The sequence below is a fragment of the Podarcis pityusensis genome (assembly GCF_964106645.2).
Source record: "Podarcis pityusensis genome assembly, chromosome: 1".
In the NCBI taxonomy this organism is placed as follows: domain Eukaryota; kingdom Metazoa; phylum Chordata; class Lepidosauria; order Squamata; family Lacertidae; genus Podarcis; species Podarcis pityusensis.
In genome coordinates, this window is record NC_138028.1 from 84,153,236 (window position 1) to 84,169,556 (window position 16,321).

At 42.4% G+C, this 16,321-nt stretch overlaps 1 long non-coding RNA gene across 1 annotated transcript; it reads left to right on the forward strand.

Moving 5' to 3' along the window:
- Window positions 1-3,294: 3,294 nt before the first annotated feature.
- LOC308471768 lies at window positions 3,295-16,272 on the forward strand. The gene is made up of 3 exons (XR_013983147.1): window positions 3,295-3,317; window positions 12,602-12,685; window positions 16,201-16,272. It is a non-coding gene; the product is annotated as an uncharacterized lncRNA (long non-coding RNA).
- Window positions 16,273-16,321: the final 49 nt, after the last annotated feature.

Sequence of the window (16,321 nt, forward strand, 5' to 3'; positions counted from 1 at the left end):
GCCAGTCATTTCCGCCAATTCCATGTAGTCAATCACCTTCATCTGCCATTCTTCCAAAGTGGGTAGATCTTGCAGATCAAGTCCATTTTCAAGACATTTCACACACGGATTGTGGGGAATTTTTAGAATACAAAGGAATATAAAGATCACCAGTTTTCCAAGCGTTTTCTCTAAGTTTGGGGGGGGGGGTAATGAGCAAGTCTTCTTAAATTCCATATTCTGACAGCTCAGTAAAATGAAGATCTCTTGTATATTTTATTTAAATGTATGTGCATTGATTGTTGGGTTGTTCTTGTATTTATTTTTATTATGTATTTTGTGATTAGTGCTCGCTTCGACAGTACATATACTAAAATGTATTTTGTGGTTTCATGTTGTGATTTTATGGTGTGAACCGCCCTGAGACCTGTGGGTATAGGGCGCTATGCAAATTTTAATAATAGTAATAATAATACCCAGGCAGGTGCAAGCTGCGGTCCTGCAAGACTGGTGAAATAATTGACACAGGACATAGATGTAGGGTGAAATCAGGCCAAATCTTTATTGACTACAGTGGAAAGCAGGCTTGGCATGGAAATAGGGCAAGGATCATTTCTTCATTCCAGTCACCCCCTGCTGATGGAATAGCACTCCATCGGGGTTGGGGAAACACCCAGCCCCCCTCCATGGGAATTACCCTGTGCTGAACCCTGGTATGGTGCAAGCCAAGCTACCAGGGTCTCACTGGGTGACCAGGAGAGAGATTCCAGTCAGGCAGAGGCTGTAACCAAGTTTAAGGCATTCCTTGGCCAATCCTTCCTCAGGCCCCTTATGAGATCATAGGGCAAAATGGCCCTGTACACTCTCAAGTGGGCCTTTTAAAGGCCTCACCCATCCCTCTTCTTGCAAGATCTCATGGGAGAATCCAAACCCACAAGACCTCACTCCAAAGGGGAGACGCAGCTACAGTTCCCACACCACTCTCTGGGTTGCGCACTGCCAGGAAGGTTGGCCCAAACGCAAATTGCACCAGGAATGAGGCTTAAAATGCTATCACTGCAAAACTCATTCTGCGTCCCTCACTTCTCCTGCTGCCATCCATGCCTGTCATAGCTGCCTCTTTGATCTTCTTCTGCTGGCTATGGAAAAGTCTCTGGTGGTGTCCATTAAGTTGGCAAGAAGAATAGGAAGGATGCTTTTCATCACTTTTGATGGCACAAGAAAGCAACTGGTGCCCTGCTGCTTGTCCCACTACCTCTAGTGGTTCCTTGGGAGGGGTGGAAGGCAAGACCCTCTTCATTGAGCAGCCTTTTTTGTGCAGATGTTGTTACCCAAGAACCATGTTTGAGTGCAGTCATTTTGGAAGAAGAGCTGCAAGGTTTGTCATGTGCCACCAGGGGACTGTTTCCTTCTCATGCTAGGATTGGTTTCAGGAACTCATGGGATCCCTCTTCTAGTTTGTCCCAATGCCCCTGACCAGTAGTGAGTTATTTTTGATCCTGAGGTGAGGAGAATCAATTCCCCTTGGCTTGTTCCTTCTACCATTTCTCTGAGTGATTCTGAAACAGCTTGTGTGACGTGTGAGAACTTGCCACATCACCTGTCACCCTCAACAATCGGAGATGGATGGTGTTCTGTACCTCAATGTACTTTTTAAGGCTAGGAGTGGCAGCTATGGTCTCAGTCTCAGCCTAGAATAATAATAATAAAATTAATAATAATAATAATAATAATAATAATAATAATAATAATAATTACTGTCTGGGTTTCCCCAGCCACAAGGGTGGCTCCCAACAGAATATTAAAAGCACCGTGAAACATTCAACATTAAAAACTTCCCTAAACAGAGCTGCCTTCAGATGTCTTCTAAAAGTCAAATTGTTGTTTATTTCCTTGACATCTGATGGGAGGACGTTGCCCAGGGCAGACACCACTACCAAGAAGGCCCTCTGCCTGGTTCCCTGTAACCTCACAGTGAAGGAATCGCCAGAAGGCTCTCAAAGCTGGGGCTTAGTGTCCAGGCTGAATGATGGGGGCTGAAAAGTTCAGAGTTGAGAAAGGAAGGGTGAAGAGTGACGCCTTTCTCATTTCCTTCCATGTCTCTACAGTGGTACCTCTGGTTATGTACTTAATTCGTTCTGGAGGTCCATTCTTAACTTGAGGTATCACTTTTGCTAATGGGGCCTCCCATTGCTGCCGCACCGCCACGCGATTTCTGTTCTCATCCTGAGGTAAAGTTCTTAACCCAAGGTACTATTTCTGAGTTATTGGAGTCTGTAACCTGAAGTGTCTGTAATCTGAAGGGTCTGTAACCCGAGGTACCAATGTATATACTTTTTAAATCTGTGAGGAGAGCACAGAGATTTCACAAGCACCTGAGGAGGTCATCACTGGCCCAGTTATGCCCACGGGCTTCACACTGGCTACACTAGCCTTAGGGGTTTCGACTTGGCTGTTTGCTATGTCTCTAGCAGTACTGCAGCAGACATTCCTTTCTTCCTCGGCCTCTTTCTCCTCACCTAGGGAACTCTGAATGATGAACTGGAGAGGCTCCCTGAACCATCTTCTTCTACAGAAACCTACCAGGAAATAAATGGCAGGGTTGATGCTGCTATTGATACAGGCAAGCATGTAAAAAACACTGGAGAGTTCATCATAAGGGGCTATGTGGTGCACATTGAGGGGAACACCAAAAACAACAAACACAAGAACTGTGAGCAAGATAGTTTTACAGAGGTGTCCTGTCGGACGCTGCAGAAAACAAAACCTGACCTTTATGAACAGGGCCAGGCTAGACAGAATCATGATGGGGTGAAGAAGGCGAGGTTGACAAGAGAGATCTTTTGTTGCATTTCATCACATACTGTTTTGTGACTTAAAGAACAAATGTCCAGCCCAGACAGCAGGATGTCAGCAGACCACAGCACAGCCGCCACTGCACTAGACAACCACGCAGGGCGGAAGGAGTGGTACCAGAATGGGCACAGCACACAGAGACACCGCTCAACACTGATAGCAGTGAGGAAATACATACTGCTGCTGAATGAGGACACTTCCATCTTGCTCAATATGGTCATCAGCTCACACCACTGAAGGATGTGGGTGGCAAAATACTGCACAAAAAAGAAAGATGTGATAAACAGGCACAAAAAAAGAAAAGGTCAGCCACTGTTAAGCTGAGGATGTAAACGAAGAGTGGATTCTTCTTGATGTCTAGTCGGAGAAACCAAAGGACAATCCCATTCCCCAGCAGGCCAAAGATGCAGATGAACAGACTGAGGCAATAGATGATGTCATCTGTTAAATTGTGCACAGAGCATTTGTATCCAATATCACAGGTTTGTGTCTGAATGCTGTGAATAAGCAAATGTGCCTGTGTTGTGTTAGCCATCACACAGGCTTTGCTGGGGCTGGCAGATGTCTTCTTCTACTACTACTACTACTACTACTACTACTACTACTTCCCTCCTGTCCCTTTTCACCTGCAAGCACAGAGAAGATGGAAGCGTATCAGTAAGTAACTCAGGCTGCACTCCCATTGGTGATTTATGCATTGACAGATTTGTGGTATTTGTAACCCGTCTTTTACCCAAAGGTTACCAAGCAGGTCACAGTGCTGTATACAATATTAAATGCATAACTTAATAAAATATACAAGCAACCTTTTTAAAAAATAAAACACCTTGGTTCACAGCAATACTTCAACCAGAACAAAATTACTTCTCACATCTCAGAATAAAGCAGCAATGATGCTCTCCTGTCACTCCAAAGCCCAGCAGAATGAACCCATGGAATATAGATCCATGCAAACTCTGGGTTTGTTGGTGGCAATTTCATTGTAACAACCACTGCATGAGCCTTAAAAACAAAGCATCAGCACATGGTGGGATTATCCACACTTACCTTTTGCCCCATGCTTTCCAGGCACAGGTCCTCACTTAAAAGCTCCATTTCCCCAATCCCCAGGACAGAGAAAGCATGTCTTTTTTTTTCTTTTTCTTTTTAGAAGAAGAGTTTGGATTTGATATCCCGCTTTATCACTACCCTAAGGAGTCTCAAAGCGGCTAACAATCTCCTTTTCTCTTCCTCCCCCACAACAAACATTCTGTGAGGTGAGTGAGGTTGAGAGACTTCAGAGAAGTGTGACTAGCCCAAGGTCACCCAGCAGCTGCATGTGGAGGAGCGGGGAATCGAACCCAGTTCACCAGATTACGAGTCCACCGCTCTTAACCACTACACCACACTGTCTCTCAGAAAGCATGTCTTTTAACCAATGCTTTTTTTCTAGAAAAAGAGGTGCTGAAACTCACTGTGAATGTCTCCCTTGTTCTCATATAATGCCAATGGTGCCCATCTGAGTAGTGCCAGAACTAAATTCCGAAGAGTTCCAGCTGAAAAAAAGCCCTGTTCCTCTCTTCTGTTTTTCCTCAATATGGCAGCAAAAAATGTTTTTTAGATCCACTAGCTGGCTGTGAGCAGATCTATTTCTTGTAGTCGCTATAACCTCCTCCAGCAGAATGTGCTTGAGAAAGATTTTCTTTAATTAAGGCGGCACGGATTGTTGCTCTGGCTCTTAAAGGCATCCACTTTTCAAATGCTTTCTATGATGGGCACGGCAATTCAACAAGTCCCTCTTGAGCAAGGCTTGACGTTATAACTTGATGTGTCATCTGGAGACTCTGGGTACTCTCACACTAGTCATTTTCTCAAGAAGCAACTTCATTCACCTGGAAAAATTGAAATGAGATCACAGATAAAATGTTGCATTCCAATATCTCTATGTTCTCCTCCCATCTTTTAAATTATTGGATAGTGCTCACCTTTATGACTTTCTGTTCCTTAGCGGCACCAGCCTTTTATAGGTCAACTGGCAAAGTGCTGTTGATTCACCTGGCATGGAAGAGTGAAGCACTTTGGGCAACAGTACTTTGGGCCAAAGCACTTCTAGCAAACTTTAAACCAGACACTTGTATTTTGAGAGGAAAGGGATCTGCAGAACTCCCACTCAGAATGCGCTCCTGATCTGAGGGAGGGGAGACGGGCTGGACCAGTTTCCTACTGAAAATCCTTGCCCAAGTTCCTACTATTTGCCCCTGAAAATGCTTGTCACAGTAAATGTCTCCTTGGGGAGCAATTAGGGGGTTCAGCAGGAGACCAACATGGGGCACCGATCTGGAGCACATTCTAGTTTAGAGCCACATTGTTGCTGAAAGTGGCCAATTTATACACACCTTATTAAAAGTGTGCTGATTGCACTGTGTAGTTTGGCTCTTAAATTAAGAGTTAGTTACTGTGTGAGTCTATACCTGTCTACTCAGAATTAAGACACATTGAGTCTAATGCAAGTTATTTACATGTAAGTGAGTACAGGATGGCAGCCTTGTTAGTTACTGCTTTTTAATTGTTTTATTTGATATTTTGATATTTCATGCAAACTGCTTATACGTTTTGTTACATTCAAGCAGTATATCAATGTTTTTAAATAAAGAGCAGATCAGCAGTGCCGGGGCATGCGTGGCAAGTGCCAAGCATCCCAGGGGTGCGCGCCAAGCACCTAGCGTCTGGGTGGCGGGGGCAAGGGTGGCTGCGATGTCACCCCCCCCCCCGGGATGGCAGCTTGGGTGGACCGCTCCCCTTGCCCTGCCTTCATCTGTCAGTGCAGATCAGAATGATTTTAACCAGCGTTAGTTTCTTGTGCCTCTGCCATTATATATCTGCAGTGGGATCCCAACCCCCACATATTACTTTTTAACAACCAGCCTTTGCCTACTTACTCTCTTTCTTTTTTTTTTTAAACAATTTATTGGGTTTTACAATAGAAATAAACATAATAAACAATATAACATTTGTCTTAACATAGTTTCACATTTTCTTTGGACTTCCTCACATCTCCCGCTCCCACTTTCATCGTTATAACATTTTGTCAGCAATTTATCATCTTATTTAGATTCTTATATCCCTTCTATGTTTCATAATCTTATAGTTCTCGAAAGGGGTTAAATTTTCACAGTCTTACTTATTTTCTTAAAAACCTCTAAATTTAGTGGTGCTCAGTTATTTTGGTCTAGCATCTTATTTAGCATTCACTCAAATTACAATGTTTTTGTAAATAATTCTTAAATTTCTTCCAATCCTCCTCAATCCTCTCTTCTCCCAGGTCACGAATTCTGCCGGTCATTTCAGCCAGTTCCATGTAGTCTATCAGTTGCATCTGCCATTCTTCCAGTGTGGGTAGATCTTGAGTTTTCCAGTGTTTTGCGAGAAGTATCCTTGCTGCTGTTGTTGCATACATAAAAAATGTCTGGTCCTTCTTTACCACCCCTTGGCCGACAATACCCAAAAGGAAAGCCTCTGGTTTCTTAGTGAAGGTATATTTAAATACCTTTTTCAATTCATTATAAATCATTTCCCAGAACGCCTTCACTTTAGGGCAAGTCCACCAGAGGTGGAAGAACGTTCCCTCACACTCTTTACATTTCCAACACTTATTATCAGACAGGTGGTAAATTTTTGCAAGTTTGACTGGGGTCATATACCATCTATAAATCATTTTCATTACATTTTCTTTCAGAGCGTTACATGCAGTAAATTTCAATCCATTACTCCACAACCTTTCCCAGTCCTCAAACATGATATTATACCCAATGTCCTGTGCCCACCTTATCATAGCCGATTTAACCGTTTCATCTTGTGTATTCCATTTCAACAGCAAGTTATACATCCTTGAAAGTACCTTAATCTTTGGTTCTAACAATTCTGTTTCTAGTTTCGATTTCTCCACCTGGAACCCTAGTTTCTTATCATTTTTAAAAACTTCTTTAATCTGAGCGTAATGTAACCAATCTCGCACTTTGTCTTTCATTTTCTCCAAACTCTGCAATTTCCAATTATCTCCATCCTTTTCTAGTATTTCCCAATATTTTGGCCATTTAGCCTCCATATTGGGTCTTTTTCGGGCCTTAGCTTCCAGAGGTGAAAGCCACCTTGGTGTTTTATTTTCCAGCAAGTCTTTATATTTTGTCCAGACATTAAACAGTGATTTTCTGACAATATGGTTCTTAAAGGCCTTATTTGCTTTAACCTTGTCATACCATAAATATGCATGCCATCCAAAAGTATTGTTAAACCCTTCCAGATCTAACACATCAGTGTCTTCAAGAAGTAGCCAGTCTTTTAGCCAGCAGAACGCTGCGGCTTCATAATACAACTTTAGGTCTGGCAGGGCAAAGCCCCCTCTTTGTTTTGCGTCAGTTAGTATCTTAAACTTAATTCTGGGCTTTTTGCCCTGCCAGGCAAACTTAGAAATATCTCTCTGCCACTTCTGAAAGCACTCCTTTTTGTCCAAAACCTGAAGTGTTTGAAATAAAAACAACATCCTTGGCAATACATTCATCTTGATAGCAGCAATTCGGCCTAACAAAGAAAGTTTCAATTTTGACCAACTATCTAAGTCTCTCTTAATTTCTGTCCAGCATTTTTCATAGTTGTCCTTAAATAGACTTAGATTTTTTGCTGTTATGTTTACCCCTAGGTATTTTACTTTCTTAACCACATTAAGTTCCGTCTCATTCTGAAACCGTTCTGACTCTGTATCAGTCAAATTTTTTCCCAAGACCTTAGTTTTCTGTTTATTTAATTTAAACCCAGCCACCCGACCAAAGTCATTAATCAGTTGTAATACTCTTTTCGTACTAGGCTCTGGCTTCTGCAGGGTCAAAACCAGGTCATCTGCAAAAGCTTTTAATTTGTATTGTTTCTGTCCGACCTGAATTCCTTCCACCAACCGATCCCCTCTAATCATGTTCAATAGCACTTCCAGAACCGAAATGAATAACAAAGGGGAGATAGGGCAACCTTGTCGTGTCCCTTTTTCAATTTTGAACTCTTCTGTAACCACATTATTAACTATCAATTTAGCTTTCTGTTCTGAATATATCGCCTCAATCCCATTCTCAAAACCCCGTCCCACTCCCATCTCTTTTAAATTTCCCATCATAAATTTCCAGGAGATATTGTCAAAGGCCTTCTCCGCATCTATAAAAATTAAAACTGCTTTTGTATTTATATCTGTTTGCAAAAGTTCCAAAATGTCAATAATGTTCCTTGTATTAGCAAACAGATGTCTACCTGGGAGAAAGCCGGCCTGGTCCTTATGAATTACTTCATTTAAAACTTTTTTAAATCTACTTGCCAAAATGTCTGCAAATATTTTGTAATCCACATTTAGAAGGGAGATGGGACGATAGTTCTTAAGTTGTGTCTTTTCAGCTTCCGACTTTGGTATTAATGTGATGAACGCTTCCTTCCACGACTCCGGTGCCCTCTTCCCCTCCATAATTTCATTGCTGACCTCCATCAAAGGTTGTATCAAATAGTCTTTTAATGTCTTATAGTACTTGGAAGTCAGCCCATCTGGCCCTGGAGATTTGCCGAGTTGCATGTTCTGAATGGCTTGTTCAATCTCCTGTCGTGTTATTTTAGAATTCAGGATTGTCCTATTTTCTTGTGACAATTTAGATAGTCCATTTTTTGCCAAAAATTGTTTAATCTCAACTTCGTCTTGCGGCCCTTGGGTGTATAGTTTTTTGAAGTATCTCTGGAAACACTTTCTAATGTCCACTGGATTCTGAATGTTTTTTCCATCAACCTCTAAGTTTGTAACCGTATTTAATCTTTGTCTTCTCTTCAACTGCCAAGCTAGCAGTTTTCCACATTTATTCGCCGACTCAAACGTTTTTTGTTTCATTAATTTAACCTTCCATTCAATTTCCTGATTTATCAGTTTAGAATATTGTGTTTGATAAAGTTTAATTTCTCTCAGAGTTGGCTGTGACTTCGGATTCACTCTTAATTTCTTCTCTAATTCTTTTATTTTATCCAAGATCTTATCTTTTTTCTCATTTTGTGTTCTTTTCTTTACTGCATTCTGTTGTATCAAGAATCCCCTCATTACAGCTTTGCTTGCGTCCCAGACGATTCTTTTTTCCACCGTAGTATTCATATTTATCTCAAAATAATCCTTCAAAACTTTTTGGGCCTTCTTAATAATTTCCTGATCTCTGAACAAATTGTCATTCATCTTCCATCTAAAGGATCCGGTTGGAAGTAATGTCATCTCCATCTTTACTGCATTATGGTCGGAACAGGTCTTTGGGCAGATTTCCACTTTTCTGACCTCAGGTGCCAGGCCTCTAGAAATCCATATTTGGTCGATTCTTGTCCAGGTCAGTTGGGCTTCAGAAAAGAATGTTCCCTCTCTTCCTAGTGGGTTCTTTGTCCTCCAAACATCAATCAAATCCATATTGTCTATCATTTCAAAAAAAGTTTTAGGTAGTCTGCCGTCTTTTGTAACATTTTGACTTTGTGACTTGTCCATGTTAGTTGATACGACCCCATTCATATCTCCCATCATTATGATGTTGTTGTAGTCCAGATAATCCAGCATTGTCTCCTGCAGCTTCTTGTAAAATTCCGATTTCCCTTCATTAGGTGCATAGATTCCTAATATCAACAGTTTCTCTCCTTGATATTGTATCTCAATAGCCAAAATTCTTCCATGTTCATCTTTAAATAAGAATTTGGGTGACAGGCTCTCTTTTGCATATATCACCACGCCTCTCTTCTTGACTTTATCCGACGATACAAATTCCTGGCCCAATCTTTTATTTATTAACACTTTTCTGTGGAGCCTCGTCACATGTGTTTCTTGTAGACAGATAATGTCCAATTGTTCTTTTTTTAATATGTGAAATATTTTCTTCCTTTTTTCCGGAATGTTACAACCATTAATATTCCAACTCAGCAATTGCAGAGACATCCTGAATTAATCTGGTTATTTCTCCAGGGGTGGTATCTTCTCTGAATCTTCAGGTTCCCCAGGTGCTGGTGTTGATGCTGGCGTTGCCCCAGGCCCAGAGGGTAATTCAATTCCTTTTTGAAGGTCCTCTCCGTGTGTAGCCAAAAATTTGTCTCTCTCTTCCAATGTTCTAATTTTAACCTTTCTCCCTCTAAAGGTAAAAGATATTCCTTGGGGGAATTCCCACCTGAATGGAATTGCGTTGCTCCTTAGTAGTTTAGCAAGTTCAGAGTAGGCGGCTCTAAGATCCAGCAGTTGTCTTGGAATATCTTTATAAATTTCAATTCTTCTATCCAAAACTTCCAGTGACTTTCCGTAGTGTAGGCCCAAAATCTTGTCCCTTTCCTCCTTTGATCTCAATGTTATCAAACAGTCTCTGGGCCTCTCCTTCTTTGTGAATCTTCCAAGTCTGAAAGCTGACACAATTTTAAAGTCCTTTTCTTCCAAATTCCAGAACTTGGAGAATTCTTTGGTCAAAAACTCAGTTAGATTTCCTTCTTCTGCCTCTTGTAATGATCTAATCCTCAAATTATTCTCACGATTTCGCAGTTCTATCATAGAAAGATAAATCTGATGTTCCCCAACTTGTTTAGTGAGTGGTCTTACCTCTTGCTCTAAATTTTCCAGTTTTTGTCTGGTATCCTCAGCCAATTTCCGATTTTCTGCTGAGGCCTCCGTTAACTGTCCAATTGCTTGTGTATTCTGTACCACTTGTATAGTTAATTTATTTAGACATTCTGTATTTTTGTCAATCTTTGCTGATTGCACATCTACTTTCTTGTCCAAAGCTTCCAATTTTTCAAAGATTTTGTCTAGAACAGAAACAGATGCTCCTGAGGCCATATCTTCCAATTGTAACTGCTCTGCTTCACCCTCTCCCTCTTTTGCCTGTGACAAGGCAACTTCTTCAACTTCTACTTCTGAGGGCAAAGTAGGTACAGATGATCTGCGTGTCTGCGAGGCTGAGGTTAGAGTTGTTAAAGTTGTTTGTCTAACTCTCCCTCTTTTTCTTGTGCCACTCATTCCAACGTTATCTATCAGTCAAGGTCACACTGAGTTTTTCCCATGGGAATAGAAAGGCCCAGAGCAAGCAAACAACAAGGGAATCGAAAGTAAATGTACATGTAAAGTCACTGTTTTAATCCAATCCTCTAGAGGGAGCTTAAAATGTCTTTCAGAGTCTAATTTAATATCCAAGAACCTTCAGATACAAATGTTTAGCAGAGTTTATAAATGGTCACTTTGTTACAGACAGTGCTTATTTGTCTCCAAAAAGAATGTTTCAAATTTAAAAGGTCTCAATACCCTCAGATTGTTGCAAGTTCCAATATACAATATCCAAATCTGCAGTACTGACAGCTCTCTCTTTCTTCTCGGCGAAGTAATGTGTACAAAAATGCATTTACTGGGGTGAAGTGTGCATAGAAATGCATATATACATGAAAATAACATGCAGGGATGTTTTATATCGCAGGAAATTGCTTTGCAAAATTGTGTGTGTTAGGCAAAATTGCATGCAAATGTGTATATTTAGTTTGCACTAAAATGCAAATGAATATTCATGAGGATTTTAAAAAAAAATTCACATGTGAGAATGTGGAAAACTGAATAGGAAAAATGAGAAATTGAGAGAAACGAAGACTGACAGATTAACCCATAATGAATCTCTAACAGTGAGCAGTGACTGATTGCTTCTAGACATTTCTAAATTAGGCTTTCTGGACCCATTCCAAACAGATTTCCTGCCTGGTTTGGGGACTGAGACCGTTTGAACAATCTGTGTCTAGAAAGAAATAGGGGAGGTGTGGGCTTGTTGATTCATCTGGGGTTACTTATGAAGAAAATGAAAATTGGAACTGGGTGTTGTCAGAATAAAAACAACACCACACACCAACCCCCACATTCCCTCTCCAAGCAGTTTCACGTCAAGCAAGAAAGGGAGGTTACAAGTTGGAACACTCTGACAGAAAGAAAGGCGAAATCTCGTAAGACAGCTCTGTGAAATAGGAGTAGGACCACTGAAAATCTGCCCACCAGTAGCGTGCGGCCAGTGGACCAGGAGGACTAGGCTAATCCCCTAAATCAGTGGGGTGCCTTGAACAATGGTCAGGGGTGCCGTGGGCAACACCGGCTTCTGTCCCTCTTTCCTTCCCTCCTTGCATCTCTGCCTCCCAAAGGCTTGCACAGCTGTTTGTTGCAGCAGCCCTGGCTACAAGCTCCTCAGGCAAATGGTGCCTCTGGGGCTGGCCAGGGGGTGCTTCCCAGGGCCCTGTGGGGCAGTGTGAAGAGGCACCTACAAGTCTGGCTTTGGGAAGGAGACAGAAGGGCTACAGCATCATTTCAGAGCCCTGGAAGCTTGTGCCTGGCTTCGGGAGGGAGGCACAATGATCATGCACATGATGTTGGCCCCCTTCCCAACAGCCATCGCAAGCTGGCGCCTCTGGCCCTAACTGTTCCCCTATGAAAAATGTCACTGCCTGCCACTCTTGCCCACATAGATTGTCCAGAAGCATCTGGTAATAAATGGGACCAAAAGCCACCAAGGTCACTGCAGAGATTCTCTATCTGTCCATCTATGTATCTATCTGCCAATAAACTACTTCCTGGAATACCTTCATTATTACTTCCTGGAGTATTTTTAAGTATTTTAATTTGCATAGTTTCTGCAGGTAACAGTGTTCAGCTTTTCTTGTGCAAGGGCATGGGATTATGGCATTTCCCTTCCCACTCTTATTTCAAAACTATTTTTGTCTTTGTATCAGAAAGGCATCTGACCAATTTGGTTGCCAATAAATATTGCTGCGAACATTTCAGAGGTCATGGTCTTTCCAACGAGTGGCTCCTATCCAGGTTTGTTACTTGTCTTACTTTAAATGTTGTGAGGATCCTATGCCCTTTTAAAATGTGGTTTGGGGTGTGTGTTATTGGGTTGTTGTTTTTATTTTAATTATGTATTTTGTGGTTTTATACTTTGATTTTATTCTGTGAACCACCCTGAGACCTCCGGGTACAGGACGGTATATAAATTCAATAAATAATAAATAATAATGGCAGAGTGCTCATAGTCCTGAAAATATTGCAATTTCACTGCTGAGAAAATGGGATACCTCCGCAGCAGAAGTGTTGCCTTCGGGAGAGATGTCTGGATCCCCATAGTACCGTATACCTAGAGCTCTGATGAAATCAGTCATGCTCAAGCCTTTGCTGCCATCATGTGGCTCTGTTTTATACAGTTTCCAGGGGAAAATCTGTGTTCGTCAGGTACACCAGTTGAAGCACTTTAAATGTGATCGTATTTATTGCTGCAGAGCCTTTATTTTGTTTATCTAAAAATATGTATGGACAACTTTTATGAGCAGAACTCTTCAAAGTGGCTTACATGATGTAACAGATCTGTAGAAAACGCAACCTGAAGAGACAATGGGGACTTCCGGCGAGGCAAGATGGCCAACGCCACAGCTGCACAGAGCTCCTGAGGACGACCTGCACCAACAGCATTGGCTGGCTGGTCCCCACACTGCCAACACTGCTACCACCGCAATTGGGGGGGGGACCAGGGGTGCCCAACACAACAACCAGGGAGGCTGTGGGGAGTCCCTAGCTCCCCTCCGGTGGCCTTGAGTGCACTGGGACCGGGAGCACCCCACTGACAGCCCAGCAGAGCTCCGAGGCCTCTGGAACCAAACAGAAAGCAAAAAGCAAAAAGGAGTCGTCCCCACACAGCCGAACACCAGCTTACTGCCACAGCCACGGCCACTGCCGACACCAAGAGAGAGAGGTAGGAGGGTACCAGGAAACTATTGTCTAAAAGACTTCTACAAAAACAACAAACCCACACCAACACAAGAAATACAAGACAAATTAGGGACACCCAAATATCTTGGCTAACACACCACCAACTACACGCCTTCTTAAACAATCCAGTAGTAAAATAAGCAGCCACTAGGCCCTTGACCACCTTCGAAAAACTTCTCCTGACAGCAGAGGGACACGGCAAAGGGATGGTATCCACAATATACAAAGTACTGCTCCAAAATCCCGCAACCCCGCATGACGCAATCTAAGAACAATGGGAGCATGACATAGGCTATGAAATCAACCCCACCCAATGGACTAGAATGTGGTCCAAACCTCCCTTTAAGTCCATATTAGCCAAAAGAAGGAAACTCACTCTGAAGTAAACTGGTCCGAAGCTGTTAAGGGCTCTATTCTATTCTATTCTATTCTATTCTATTCTATTCTATTCTAGAAAGCACATACACTTCAATAACAGATAAGAAAAAAGGAAGGAAATACAACTGAATAAAAATTAAACATACATACAAAACAAATTTGAGTTGTTATGTTCACAGTCCCTAAAAAGAATTATTAGTATTGGGAGTTGGGGTAGTAACATTATTTTGCTAAATTTTAATTATTTTATTACATATAAAATATGAATATTTGAAAGTTACAGAAACAAAAAATTACTAGCCCTTTCAACATCAGATGGTTTAACTTACGGACTTTAGATAACAAGATAACAAAAAGCACAAGGAATTTTATGACCACATGATGGCAGCAACATCCCAGAGAAAGAATCTCTTAAGGATCTTCAGCTCGGTTGGGAGCTATTAATAAAACTTTTTAGGACTGTGTTGCCTCAATGTCTCCAGAGTGCACAGCCATTCAACTGAAGGTTTCATTTGCCACTCTGAAGAGCAGCTTAGTATTCTCCCCATTCTGAAGCTGATGAGTAGAGAGGAAATATTGGTCTTGCCGTTCAATATGTGGTGAGTGGGCAGGACTCATAGTCTTAGTATCAGATAAGTTACACTGAGCTAGTGTGAGTCACTGCACATTCTACCTTGGACTTTGGTTGTCCTGATTGTTTTGGGTGACTATAAAGGAACTGTTGGTATGAATCGATTTTATGCTTGGCAAGTTGCAACCAGGAGATATTGTGTTGCTGTTTCAAAGGCTAGAGGCTGTAAGATTGTCCAGGTTCACCATTGTTCCCCTCGATCATATTCCTCTCCTACGAGCTGCATTCCTATTCTGTCCCACTTAAAGCAAGGGAGAAGGGTGGACAAAAAAACTGGTGGAGAATCAAGGCAAGAGAAGCTCCATTGGCAGGATCTCCTGCTATCTCAAACTGTAACTTCAAAGGGAAGTGCAACATCTCTCTGCCCCAGTGTGGCAACCCTTCTTGATTCTGAATAATCTGTCCTCCCAGTGAATACATAACTGCATAAGAAAGATGGTTTCTGAGCAGACCATCCATCCCTGACCATTGGCTATGCTGGAAAAGGTGTGGAGAACCTAATCAAAGGCGAGGGGGTTCAAATGTATATCAAGTGGATGTGCTGTGGTCAGGAGCCTATTTTGCCCACCCCTTAGGAGTACCGTGCTGTTACTTTAATTCCTCCCCCCCCCCTTGCGTGCACACTTAACAGGCTGACACACAGCAACATAGCAAGTGAAGGTATATCTGCCATGGATATGAATGGAGGGAGCTTCCTCAGCTGCATTTCTGTGCACTTAAGCTGGTGTTCAAGGGTCAGTAAAAATGTCTCTCTTGTTGTTCTAGTCTTCAAAGAATACCTATGATTTGAAGAATTGCAGCAAAGGCAAAATTTCACCAGACACAACTATTTCCATGCACCTATAAAGCTATAGAACAGGGGTCCCCAAACTAAGGTCCGCGGGCCAAATAAGGCCCGAGGGACTCGTTTATCCGGCCCGCAGCGGCCCCCGCCACCGGCTGCTGCCGCCTGCTCCTACCAGCGCAGCGCTGCGCGGCTGCCCACTTCTGGGTCAGAGGAGCACCAGAAACAGCTTGTGCGCATGCCCAAGTGTTATTTCTGGTGCACATCCGGGTCGGAGGAGGCCCGTGCACATGCGCACAAGCTATTTCCAGTGCTCCTCCAACCCGGAGGCATGCCAGAAATAGTGTGTGCACATGCGTATGGGCACACGCTTCCCCGCCCTCCGGCCCGCAGCGTGACACCAGCCTGAGGTGCAGTAAGTTTGCTGACCCCTGCTATAGACGCCCACGCTCAGCAACCCTTATTTCATCAGTGAATTAAGTAATTGTGTTCATAGACAGGTGTCAATTTACAAAGCTTTACCTTTGTAAAGCTTCTTATGGATGGAAAGTAGGGTGCAATCTGACCGATGGCCTTTTCTTTTGAAGTCCTCCTTCCCTCTGAAACCCTGGTGATATTCTGTGCTACTCCCAGTCAGAAGAGCGCCACTGAAATCAGCAGGCTCAAGGAACTGACGTGCATTGATTTCAGTGGGTCTACTCTGAATATGACTTAGTTGGCAATCACCCTTTGGCTGTGACTTTTAAACAGAGCATTATTTTATTCCATTTCTTCAAGGGAAGAGGTTGGAGGATCAGAGCCTCTGTGCCTAGAGAGAACACTTCTTGGGAGCAACAAAGAGCAGGGGAGGTGAGTGGTTAATGGCCCATTAATTTGAACAAAGCAGTTCATTCATATT